Source organism: Budorcas taxicolor, chromosome 3, assembly GCF_023091745.1.
Source record: "Budorcas taxicolor isolate Tak-1 chromosome 3, Takin1.1, whole genome shotgun sequence".
NCBI lineage: Eukaryota > Metazoa > Chordata > Mammalia > Artiodactyla > Bovidae > Budorcas > Budorcas taxicolor.
This window is the reverse complement of record NC_068912.1, coordinates 102393712-102405979: the sequence shown is the minus strand read 5'-3', so window position 1 is coordinate 102405979 and position 12268 is coordinate 102393712. Positions and strand designations below refer to the sequence as shown.

The 12268-nt window shown below is 42.4% G+C and overlaps 1 protein-coding gene across 1 annotated transcript in view; it reads left to right on the top strand.

Moving 5' to 3' along the window:
• The window catches only part of ST3GAL3 (ST3 beta-galactoside alpha-2,3-sialyltransferase 3), a 222320-nt gene that overhangs the window by 148057 nt on the left and 61995 nt on the right, over window positions 1–12268 (top strand). The window lies entirely within an intron of this gene.

The window sequence follows — 12268 nt, the reverse complement described above, 5'->3', positions numbered from 1 at the left end:
GACCCTGGGGTTGTTTCACTCCTTCGGAGAGCTATAGGAGTATCTGACCCAAGGGGTTGTAGGAGGGGCTGCTCAGGACCTCTGGGAGTCAAGATGTAGCACTTAGACCACCAGAGGAGCCCTTGGGGTGGCCTCTTTGAGTGGGCTCTGCTCACTGGGGGAAGGGGATGCACCCCATCCCTTAGAGGCTGAGGTTGGGGCACACAGTGTCCTTGCACAGGAATGCTGACGAACAGCTTGCCCAACAGCAGATCCAGGATATTTGGATATTATGGTCCCTTTCTTTCCTAACGTAAGCCATTCAAGCTTAGCTCCTTATATAAAATGGGGACTCTGCTGGCTGAATATCTGGTGTTCAGATAGAGATCTTTGTCCAGGCTCTGCCTTCTGACTTGATTCCAGTATTTTGCTTCTCCCAGCTATTTACTGAGCACTTTTTCAGGGTCTGGCAGTATATATTATATTCTTACATGGGTTTTCTCACACCTACATGGCTCAGGCCCCTGGGCCAGACACCTGTGAGTTTTCCTGGAAATGTATGTGGATTTTATTAACTAAAAGTAATACAAGCACATGGGGCTAAGAACTCAACAGTACAAAAGGGTATATACTTCCACTCCGGACCCGGGAGACAGCCAATATACCATAAAAAGGAACAGACTGTATTTATTGTCCTATGTCTTGCTTTTTACGCCTAACAGTATATCTTAGAGATTATCCTATTATCAGCATATATGGATTCATCTTATATTTTAAATGATTGCATAATATATAATTGTTTGGAGGTATCACAATTTTATTAAAAATTCACTGAAGTTTAATTTGTATACAGTGAAAATTGCTTATTAGTACAGTTGTATGGGTTTTGAGAACACCTTTGTGCAACTACCATAACAATCAATAGAATATTTCCATCATCACCTCCGAATATTCCTTCATGCTTCTTTGCAGTTAACCCCCACCTCGACTCTCAGGCCTCAACAACAACTGTCGCTGTAGTATTTGCAGAATGTCGTATAAATGGATTATAAAGTAGCCTTTTGAGTCTGCCTCTTTTGTTTGGTATAATGCATTTGAGATTCAAGCATATGTGTAGCAATTGTTTGCTCCTTTTTGTTGCTGAATAGTATTTCATTATACGGGCATAACATTTTATGTTGTTTATCTATTCAGCAGTCAAAAGGTATTTGGGTTAATTCCAGTTTTTAGCTATTATAAATAAAGCCAGTATAAACATTTGTATAGAGGATGTATGCTTCACTTTGTAAGAATTTGTCAAACTGTTTTCTGAAGTGACTATATTCTTCTGCTTTCCTGCCAGCAAAGTATGAGGATTTTAATTGCTTTACATCCCTAATATCAATCTTTTTTATTTTAGCTGTCCTAGTAGGTTGAGAGCAGTATCTCACTATGATTTTAATTTGTATTTTACTAATGACTAATGATATTGAGTCAGACTTCCCTGTGAGCGTCCAGGAGTCTCTGGCGAAGGGCATGGGTTGACAGTGGCCTGCCATGGGGCTAGGGGCACTGAATACAACAGGCCTGAGAGCCTCAGGGTGTGCTGGCATAAGTCCTTTTGAAGGAGGTAGCCATTACCCCTACCATAATTTGGCCTCAAGGAAGGAACTACAGGGAGGGAACACAGACCCATCCATCAACAGAAAATTGGATTAAAGATTTACTGAGTATGGCCCTGCCTATCAGAGCTGGGCTTCCCAGGTGGCGCTAGTGGTAAAGAACCCACCTGTCACTGCAGGAGATATAAGAGACAAGGGTTCAATCCCTGAGTCGGGAAGATCCCCTGGAAGAGAGCATGGCAACCCACTCCATTATTCTTGCCTGGAGAATCCCATGGACAGAGGAGTCTGGCAGGCTACAGTCCATAGCATTGCAAAGAGTCGGACATGCCTGAAGTGACTTAGCACATCAGAGCAAGACCCAGATTCCCCCGCAGCCAGTCCCTCGCATCAGGAAGCTTCTACAAGCCTCTTATCCTCACCCATTTCAGAGGGCAGATAGGATGAAAACCACAATCACAGGAAACTAACCAAACTGAGCACATAGATCATAGCCTTGTCCTATTCAATGAAACTATGAGCCATGCCATGTAGGCCCACTCAAGATGGATGGGTCATGGTGGAGAGTTCTGACAAAGTGTAGTCCATTGGAGAAGGGAATGGCAAACCACTTTAGTGTTCTTACCTGGAGAACTCCATAAACAGTATGAAAAGGCACAAAGATATGACACTGAAAGATGAACTCCCCAGGTTGGTAGGTGCCCAATATGCTACTCAAGAAGAGTGGAGAAATATCTCCAAAAGGAATGAAGAGGCTGAGCCAAAGTGAAAACAGCACCCAGTTGTGGATGTCACTGGTGATGGAAGTAAAGTCTGATGCTGTAAAGAACAATATTGCATAGAAACGTAAAATGTTAGGTCCATGAGTCAAGGTAAATTGAACATAGTCAAGCAGGAGATGGCAAGAGTGAACATCAACATTTTAGGAATCAGTGAACTAAACTGGACTGGAATGGGTGAATTTAATTCAGATGACCATTGTATCTACTACTGTGGGCAAGAATCCCTTAGAAGAAATGGAGTAGCCCTCATAGTCAACAAAAGAGTCCAAAATGCAGTACTTGGGTGCAGTCTCAAAAATGACAGAATGATCTCTGTTTGTTTCCAAGGCAAACCATTAAATATCACAGTAAACCAAGTCTATGCCCCAAGCGCTAATGCTGAAGAAGCTGAAATTGAACTGTTCTATGAAGACCTACAAGACCTTCTAAAACTAACACCCAAAAAAGATTCCTTTTCATCATAGGGGATTAGAATGCAAAAGTAGGAAGTCAAGAGATACGTGGATTAATGGGCAAGTTTGGCCTTGGAGTACAGAATGAAGCAGGGCAAAGGCTAACAGAGCTTTGCCAAGAGAACACACTGGTCATAGCAAACACCCTCTTCCAACAACACAAGAGAAGACTCTACACAAGGACATCACCAGATGGTCAATACTGAAATCAGAGTGATTATATTCTTTGCAGCCAAAGATGGAGAAGTTCTATACAGTCAGCAAAAAACAAGACCCGGAGCTGACTGTGGCTCAGATCATGAACTCCTTATTGCAAATTCAGACTTGAGTTGAAGAAAGTAGGGGAAACTACTAGACCATTCAGGTATGACCTTAATCAAATCCCCTATGATTATACAGTGGAAGTGAGGAATAGATTAGATCTGATAGACAGAGTGCCTAAAGAAATATGGATAGAGGTTTGTAATATTGTACGGGAGGCTGTGATCAAAACCATGCCCAAGAAAAAGAAATGCAAAAGACAAAATGGCTGTCTGGGGAGGCCTTACAAATAGCTGTGAAAAGAAGAGAGACGAAAAGCAAAGGAGAAAAGGAAAGATATAAGCATCTGAATGCAGAGTTCCAGAGGATAGCAAGAAGAGATAAGAAAGCCTTCTTCAGCGATCAATGCAAAGAAATAAGAGGAAAAGAACAGAATGGGAAAGGCTAGAGATCTCTTCAAGAAAATTAGAGATACCAAGGGAACATTTCATGCAAAGATGGGCACCGAAAAGGAAAGAAATGGTATGACCTAACAGAAGCAGAACATATTAAGAAGAGGTGGCAAGAATACACAGAAGAAATGTATAGAAAAAGATCTTCACGACCCAGAAAATCATGATGGTGTGATCACTCACCTAGAGCCAGACCTCCTGGAATGCAAAGTCAAATGGGCCTTAGGAAGCATCACTACAAACAAAGTTAGTGGAGGTGATGGAATTCCAGTGGAGCTATTTCAAATCCTGAAAGATGATGCTGTGAAAGTGCTGCACTCAATATGCCAGCAAATTTTGAAACCTCAGCAGTGGCCAGAGGACTGGAAAAGGTCAGTTTTCATTCCAATCCCAAAGAAAGGCAATGCCAAAGAATGTTCAAACTACTCCACAATTGCACTCATCTCACACGCTAGTAAAGTAGAGCTCAAATTTCTCCAAGTGAGGCTTCAGTAGTACGTGAACCATGAACTTCCAGATGTTCAAGCCGGATTTAGAAAAGGCAGAGGAACTAGAGATCAAGTTGCCAAGATCTATTGGATCATCAAAAAAGCAAGAGAGTTCCAGAAAAAGGTCTATTTCTGCTTTATTGACTATGCCAAAGCATTTGCACTGTGTGGATCACAATAAACTGTGGAAAATTCTGAAAGAGATGGGAATATCAGACCACCTGACTTGCCTCCTGAGAAATCTGTATGTAGGTCAGGAAGCAACAGTTAGAACCCACATGGAACGACGGACTGGTTCCAAATTGGGAGAAGAGTATATCAAGGCTGTATATTGTCACCCTGCTTATTTAACTTATATGCAGAGGACATCATGTGAAATGCTGGGCTGGATGAAGCACAAGCTGGAATCAAGATTGCCAGGAGAAATATCAATAACCTCAGATATGCAGATGACACCACCCTCATGGCAGAAAGTGAAGAACTAAAAAGCCTCTTGATGAAAGTAAAAGAGGAGAGTGAAAACGCTGGCTTAAAACGCAGCATTCAAAAAAGGAAGATCATGACATTTGGGACCATCACTTCATGGCAAATAAATGGGGAAACAGTGGAAACAGTGTCAGACTTTATTTTCTTGGGGTCCAAAATTACCGCAGAGAGTGACTGCAGCCATGAAATTAAAAGATGCTTGCTCCTTAGAAGAAAAGCTATGACAAAACTAGAGAGCATATTAAAAGGCACAGACATCACTTTGCCAACAAAGGTCCGTCTAGTCAAAGCTATGGTTTTTCCAGTAGTCATATATGGATGTGAGTGTTGGACCATGATGAAAGCTGAGTGCCAAACAATTGATGTTTTTGAACTGTGGTGTTGGAGAAGACTCTTGAGAGTCCCTTGGTTAGCAAGGAGATCAAATCAGTCAATTCTAAAGGAAATCAGTCCTGAATAGTCATTGGAAGGACTGATGCTGAAGCTTAAGCTCCAGTACTTTGGCCATCTGATGCAAAAAACTGACTCATTGGAAAAGACCCTGATGGGTAAGGTTGAAGGCAGGAGGAGAAGGGGATGTCAGAGGATGAGATGGTTGGATGGTATCACTGACCTCATGGACATGAGTCTGAGCAAGCTCCAGGAATTGGTAATGGACAGGGAAGCCTGGCATGCTGCTGTCCATGGGGTCGCAAAGAGTCAGACACGACTGAACAACTGAATTGAATTTACTTTTTCCTTTGGGTAGATGCATATTTCTATTTATTCTTTTTCTTTTGCTTGAAGAATGTCTTTTAACATTACTTATGAGCAAAATCTAATGGCAGTGAAATCGATCAGCTTTGGTTTCTCTGATCAAGTCTTTATTTTACCTTCAGCTTAAAAAAGCTGTTTTTGACTGTGTATAACAATTCTAGGTTGACAATTTCACAAACACACACACACATATTACCTTAAAGATATAACTTCATTTTCTTTTGATTTGTATAGTTTCTTTGTCTTCTGTCATTTTTACCTTTTTTTGCTTTGTATATAATGTTTCTCTTTTCCTCTGGCTACTTTTTTGAGATTTTATTCCTTATCACTTGTTCTCAGCAATTTGATATGATGTACTTTGTTGTAGTTTTCTTTATATTATTCGTGGCTTGCATTTATCTAGCTCAGTGAATCTGTGGGTTTATATTTACTTTTAATCAAATTTGGATGCTTTTTGTCCTTATTTTTTCAAATATTTTTTCTGTTCATCACCCTTCCCAGAATTCCAATTACATGTATGTTAAGCCATTGGTCCAATTGGTTTGTTTGATGCTATTGTGTTGGTGGGGTTTTTTCCCCCAAACTTTTTCTTACTTCTCTTTGTGCTTCATTTTGGATAGTTGATATTTCTGTGTTTTCACATCCACTGATATTTGTTTCGTGGTGTCTAATTAGCTGTTAATCCCATCTGGTGTGTTTTCATGTCAGATACTGTGTTTTTAATCCCTGTGGTTCTATTAAGGTCTTTTTATATCTTGCACTTCATTCTTTATTATGTTCATGTGCTCTTCTGTTGGTAATTTCATCATCTCTATCATTTCTGGGGTGGTTTCTCTTGATTGATTTTTCTCCTGATAATAACCTATATTTTTCAATTCTTCATATGCCTCATTGGTAATTTTTTTTATTAGATTTAAAACAATGTGAAATTTATGTTTCTATGTGCAAGATTTTTTTTATATTCTCTTAAATAGTTCTAGTTTTGCTTGGTTGTGTAGTTAAATTACTTGGAATCAGTTGTATCCCTTTGAGACTTGCTTTTAATGTTGTTGCTGCAGGTGTTGAGTAACCCTTTGTCTAGGGCTAATTTATCCCCATTACTAATGCAGTACCTGTCTGAAGACTTGACCCAGTGCCTTGTGCATTGCAAGGCATTTCCACCCTGCCTGATTTATTTCCACAGTGCTTTTGTCAATACAAACAATGAATTTATAATTTTGAAAGTTATTGACAAATTGTCCTCTGTAGCAGTTCTTGAATTTAAATCTACACGTAGTATTTTAGAGTTGTCTTTGTCTATTTTCATCCAATACTTGTATAGCTTTATTATTTATATTTGAATTAATAATCCATTTGAGATTTTTATTGTTTTGTTTTGGTGTTGGGCATGATTCTTGGTGTCAGGATCTGAGTTTGTTTAATTATTTTCCTTTTGGGTAACTAGTGTTTTTTGATATTTTGACCAAAAAGTTCTAAGTAAATTTAGGAATTTGAAATTTGTAGCAACAATATTTTGACACAAGAGGTTTTGATACAGCTCTTTTGACATGTTAGTTTTGACCCCACCTAATAAAAACCAACTTAAATCTCTCTCTCTCTGTTTTGTTACCAAGTGCTGTATGAAGCATATTCTCACTCTGTTCCTAAGCCTCAGGCCTCCTTGAGCCCAGCCAGTCACTGCCTCCCACACCTGAGCAAAGACTGGGGAGCAGGCAGTGGTAACGAAGGGGATGCTGATACTCTGGCCTGTCCAGGATGCAGAATCCTGCTTCTCTGGGAAGCCAGCCCGCTCACTCTCGCACCTGCCTCCTTTCCTCCTCAAAACTTGCCTGCCTGGATACATTGTCCTCTAGTGAGAGAGATGGGGAGGAGGGGCCATGCGATCCAAAGGAACTCAAATTTGTTGAGCACCTACTCAACTCTGTACAGTGGATTAGGGCTTTTCATCTATTGGTCTCATGGAAGGGAAAGTCTTCCCTGACCTCCGCCCATGAACACACTGTTAGTCTTTCCTCGACCCATCCCACTGCAGTGATGCACACATTGCTCTGTTACTCCACTTATAACCGTGTTTTGCTGTTTCTTCTCCCGTCATAGGCTGTGCGCCCCTTAGCACAGAAATATGGTCTTGTTCATGGCTGCTGCTGCTACTGCTAAGTCGCTGCAGTCGTGTCCAGCTCTGTGTGACCCCATAGACGGCCACCCACCAGGCTCCCCATCCCTGGGATTCTCCAGGCAAGATCACTGGAGTGGGTTGCCATTTCCTTCTCTGTCATGGCTGCTAGTACTTAGCAGACCCTTTAGCACTTAGTAGGTGCTTAATGCTTGTTACATGAATGGATATGGATCTCTGCCCTTGGGAGACTAAGAGTCTGAGGGTGTGAGAAATGTTGACAAAACACTGTTTCAGTGGAGAGAGTTACCAAAGAAAAATAACTATTTTGACATGTCTTTGGATATCAGTTGTTATATACTTACTGAAAGCCCATGTGCCTAGCGCCATACTAGGTATCCAAGAACACTTATAAGAGGAGTTCCTATTGGAGAGCACCGTATAATCCTAATCTTATTAATATAATAATCTTGAAAATAGTCCAGGTCTTCTGATGTTCCCACTCAAAATATACCCAGAAAACACACTTGCTTTATTCAAGTTACTTTATTTAGAATGGCTCATTGGCTTTTAAATAGTAGCTTTACCACTGATGATTCCTTGGTGGCTCAGATGGTAACAAATTTGCATGCAATGCAGGAGATCCAAGTTCGATCCCTGAGTCAGGAAGATCCCCTGAAAAAGAGAATGGCAACCCACTCCAGTATTCTTGCCTAAAGAATTCCATGGACAGAGGAACCTGGTGGGCTGCAGTCCATGAGTCTGTCACAAAGAGTCTGACACAACTGAGTGAGTAACACACACACCAGTGTGTGCTAGATTAGAAAGAGATGAGATGTGGAGACCCAGAGTTCCCACAGCCTTCTCACTTAATAGGCTGTGCATGATCTTGGAAAAGTCAGAGCATCACATAACTCATTAGTCAAGAGGATGAAATGAGATGATGTATCTTGGGGCTATGAATGTTAGATCCTTCCAACAAAATTTAATATTAGACATTAATTGAATTCTGTTTTTTCAGTGACTTTCATTAAATCAGGTTAGTTTTTTTCAGTCAGAAATAAAGATCCCAGAATAGGTCATGGTATACATTTAAAATGTAGGTTTAAAAAATATGTATAACTCATAAAACCGTTTTACAAATATTTTTACTTCTTTATTTGTCTGGCTGGGCAGGTGCCTCCGTTGCAGCATGCGGGGTCCTTAGCTGTGGCATGCGAAATCTTAGTTGCGGCATGTGGGTTCTAGTTCCCCGACCAGGATCGAACCCAGGCCCCTTGCATTGGGAGCACGAGTCTTAGCCGCTGGACCGCCAAGGGAGTCCCTAATTCATAAAATCTTAATGGACGCGCCCCATTTTCCTAGCAGTGCTTTGCTATAAACGTACAAGAGGCTTTTTAAAAGTGCTTTGGTGAAAGAGTGAGTATCATGTCTTTCTGATGGTCACCAGCAGAGCCACTCAGCATCAGGTACAAGCATGCAGCCATAGGCGAAGAGAGAGCAGAATCCAGACCCAGGCTGTGCCCAAGCACAGCAGCGACGCTGACAGCCAACACCTACTGGTGTATCAATATTGACTTCCCAGATCCTCTGCTAAGACCTGCTCCTATTTGTCCTGTTTAAGAATCTGCCGGCCAGTGCAGGAGATGCAATAGACGTGGATTCGATCCCTGGGTTGGGAAGATCCCCTGGAGTAGGAAATGGCAACCCACTCCAGTATTTCTGCCTGGAAGGTCCCATGGACAGAGGAGCCTGGTGGGCTACAGTCCATAGGGTTGCAAAGAGGCAGACATGACTGAGCACGTATGAACAAGCACAGTCTTCGCAACAGTCCTCTGAAATAGAACAGTTATTGATACACTTTTAGCCCTGAGGAAATGGAGGCATAAAGAAGTCAAGCAATTGGCCTGAGGTCACATGGATAGGATGTTTTGAACCTGAGAACTCTGACCTCAGAGCTTACATGCTCAACTGCCACCTTCTACTGCCCCTTGCTGCTGCTGTCCTATGGACAGGGTGGCTGGGGGCCAGATCACAGAGGTCTACCAGATGCCCCGGGGCTCTAGAGGCATTGGTGTGGGAACTGCCCTCTTGCCCAGCTCTGCAGAGGAAAACCTCACTTCTCTTGAGATGTTTGTTGCCTCGGGAAGGCCAGGGTGCATAGTGTGTGTCTGTAACTGTGTGTGTCTGTGATTCTCATACTACTAAGGAATCATTGCTGTCATCCAAGCTGACCAAGTTCCCCAGAGTGCAAAGCCGCCTGTGAAACCTTGCTGAGATCTCTGAGGCAGGAAATCGGGAGGAATGACAGAGTCCCAGCTGCCTGTTTGGGGAACCGTGCATGAGAAGGTGCAGGAGGCCCATTGCACTGCCCTGGGGGATTTGAAACTTAATAGTCTTCTGGCCAGGGTGACTGGGTATCTTGTATCCCCACATTCCAAAGCCCCTCCCTCTCTGTCCTTCATGGTTTCTGGGACTTTTATCACTTAAACACCAGGGAGGAGTGGAAAGATGGGAAAGGCACCCTTGTAAAGCTCTGTCCTGTACCATAAATTACAGAGGAGACTAGAGCACCATCCGCTTCCACAGATTCATTGTCCTAGCCTGAGAGCAAGTTGAGTGTTCCCCCACTCCCCTGCCCAGGAGTGTGCAAAGAGATTTGTTACTCTTGCTCTCTCTGCTTCCTCATGCCCCCTTATTCTTAATTTCTGTACTCTCACTTCCATCCCCACCACCCCTCCCTGAAATGCTCTTGTCCAGATCGCCCAGAAGGACTAACTGACACAGCCAACGGGCAGACCTCTGTTTTTTGACCTCTCTGAAACATTTGGCAGTATTGATCTCTTTCTCTATTTTGAACATTTTGTAACCCTCTTTTCATTAATGTTTGTCCAAACTCCCTTCTCATTCTCCGATTTCTCTATTATTCCTTCTCAGTCTCTTTTACAAGCAGTCTCTTTTTCCCGTACCCACCCTGAAATGTTGATGTTAAAAAAAAAGAATGTTGATGTCTGCTAGGCTTCAACCATGGTCCTTTTTCTTCTCTTCTCACTATATGTTAGCTTCAGATATGTGCTGGTGACTCGCAAATCTGTTAGGACCTCAGATCTCTTCTGATCTCTAGACCCAAATATCCGACTTCCTACTGAACAGCTCCACTTGGATGACTCTTGAGCATCTCAAAGTCAATGTATCCAACTCACCGAATTTTCAATCATTTTAATTAGCCCATGTTGCCTATTTCGCTCTGTCACCTGAATCAGAAATCTGGGTGTGATTCTTTCTCCTTCCATTCTAAATCAGATATCCGGTTAGTCATCGAGTCCTGACAGGTCTACTCTCTGTAGAGAAGTCAGGCCCTTCCCCTGAGCACTGATTCCCCAACCTCTCTTTGGAAACCTGGATCTTCATTCTCTTTCCTGACTCGTTCATATCACTATTTAATCGTACTTACGTTTTTCTCATCCCCTAAGAAGCTGCCATGTTAACTCCATTATCCTAAGTAGTTGTTGTTTAATTGCTAAGTAGTGTCTGACTCTTTTGTGACCTCCATGGACTGTAGTCCATTAGACTCCTCTGTCCATGGGATTTCCCAGGCAAGAATACTGGAGTGGGTTGCCATGTCTTCTCCAGGGGATCTTCCCGACCCAGGGATTGAACCCATGTCTCCTGCATTGGCAGGCAGATTCTTTATGGCTGAGCCACCAGGGAAGCCCGTCCTATAGTAAACCTAATGATAATAACTACCACATCATTCATTCAACAAATCTTTATCGAGCAGCTCCTAAGCACCAGATACTCTCCTAGGTGCCAGAAGCTTCAGCATTATGTAAGACACTTAAAATCTCTCCTCTTGATGGCTTACACTTCATTGGCAGCCACAGACAGCCCGTGTGTGTAAAATATCACAGTTTTATGGCATCCACAGCTTTCTCCAGCCACTGTACTAAATATTGTATGTTCATTGCCTATTTAATCTTTACAGTAGCCCTGTGGAGTAAATGTTGCTATGCCCACTTTACAGATGAAAAACTATAATCTCCCCAAGGTCACAACAACACAGAGCCAGGAACCAAACCCATCAGTTCCACCTTGTGTCCTGAGTTACGGCTCTGAACCATGAACCTATAGGGGATTACAGATGCCTTTCAATTGCAGAATATAAGTATCTTCAGTAGGTAATTCTGCAGTGAAATCCTTGGATGCTGGGCCTTTCTGGAACGAGCAGAGTGCTCAGTAACTAAAGCCTCTCTGTAGAAAAACACCAATACAGTATACTAACACATATATATGGAATTTAGAAAGATGGCAATGACGACCCTGTATGCAAGACAGCAAAAAAGACACAGATGTGTATAACGGACTTTTGGACTCAGAGGGAGAGGGAGAGGGTGGGATGATTTGGGAGAATGGCATTGTAACAGGTATACTATCATGTAAGAATCGAATCGCCAGTCTATGTCCGACGCAGGATACAGCATGCTTGGGGCTGGTGCACGGTGATGACCCAGAGAGATGTTATGGGGAGGGAGGTGGGAGGGGGGTTCAAGTTTGGGAACGCATGTACACCCGTGGTGGATTCATGTCAATGTATGGCAAAACCAATACAGTATTGTAAAGTAAAATAAAGTAAAAAAAAAAAAAAAAAAAAGCTTCTCTGTGGAGTATTCAAGGGCTGACAGTCCCGCCTGAGCTGGATAGACTACATGCCTGTCCTTGACCTGGACTCCAGCTTGTAGCTGGTTTCTCTGCCATCATTTTTTTTTCCTGTGTGTTCCTAAGTGACATTTGTTCTGATCTCCTCTGGGAACCAATCCATGATCTGCTTTTAAAGTAACTCCACTTCTGGGAATTGCCGGCAGGTCCAGTGGTGAGGACTCCATGCTTCCACTGCTGAG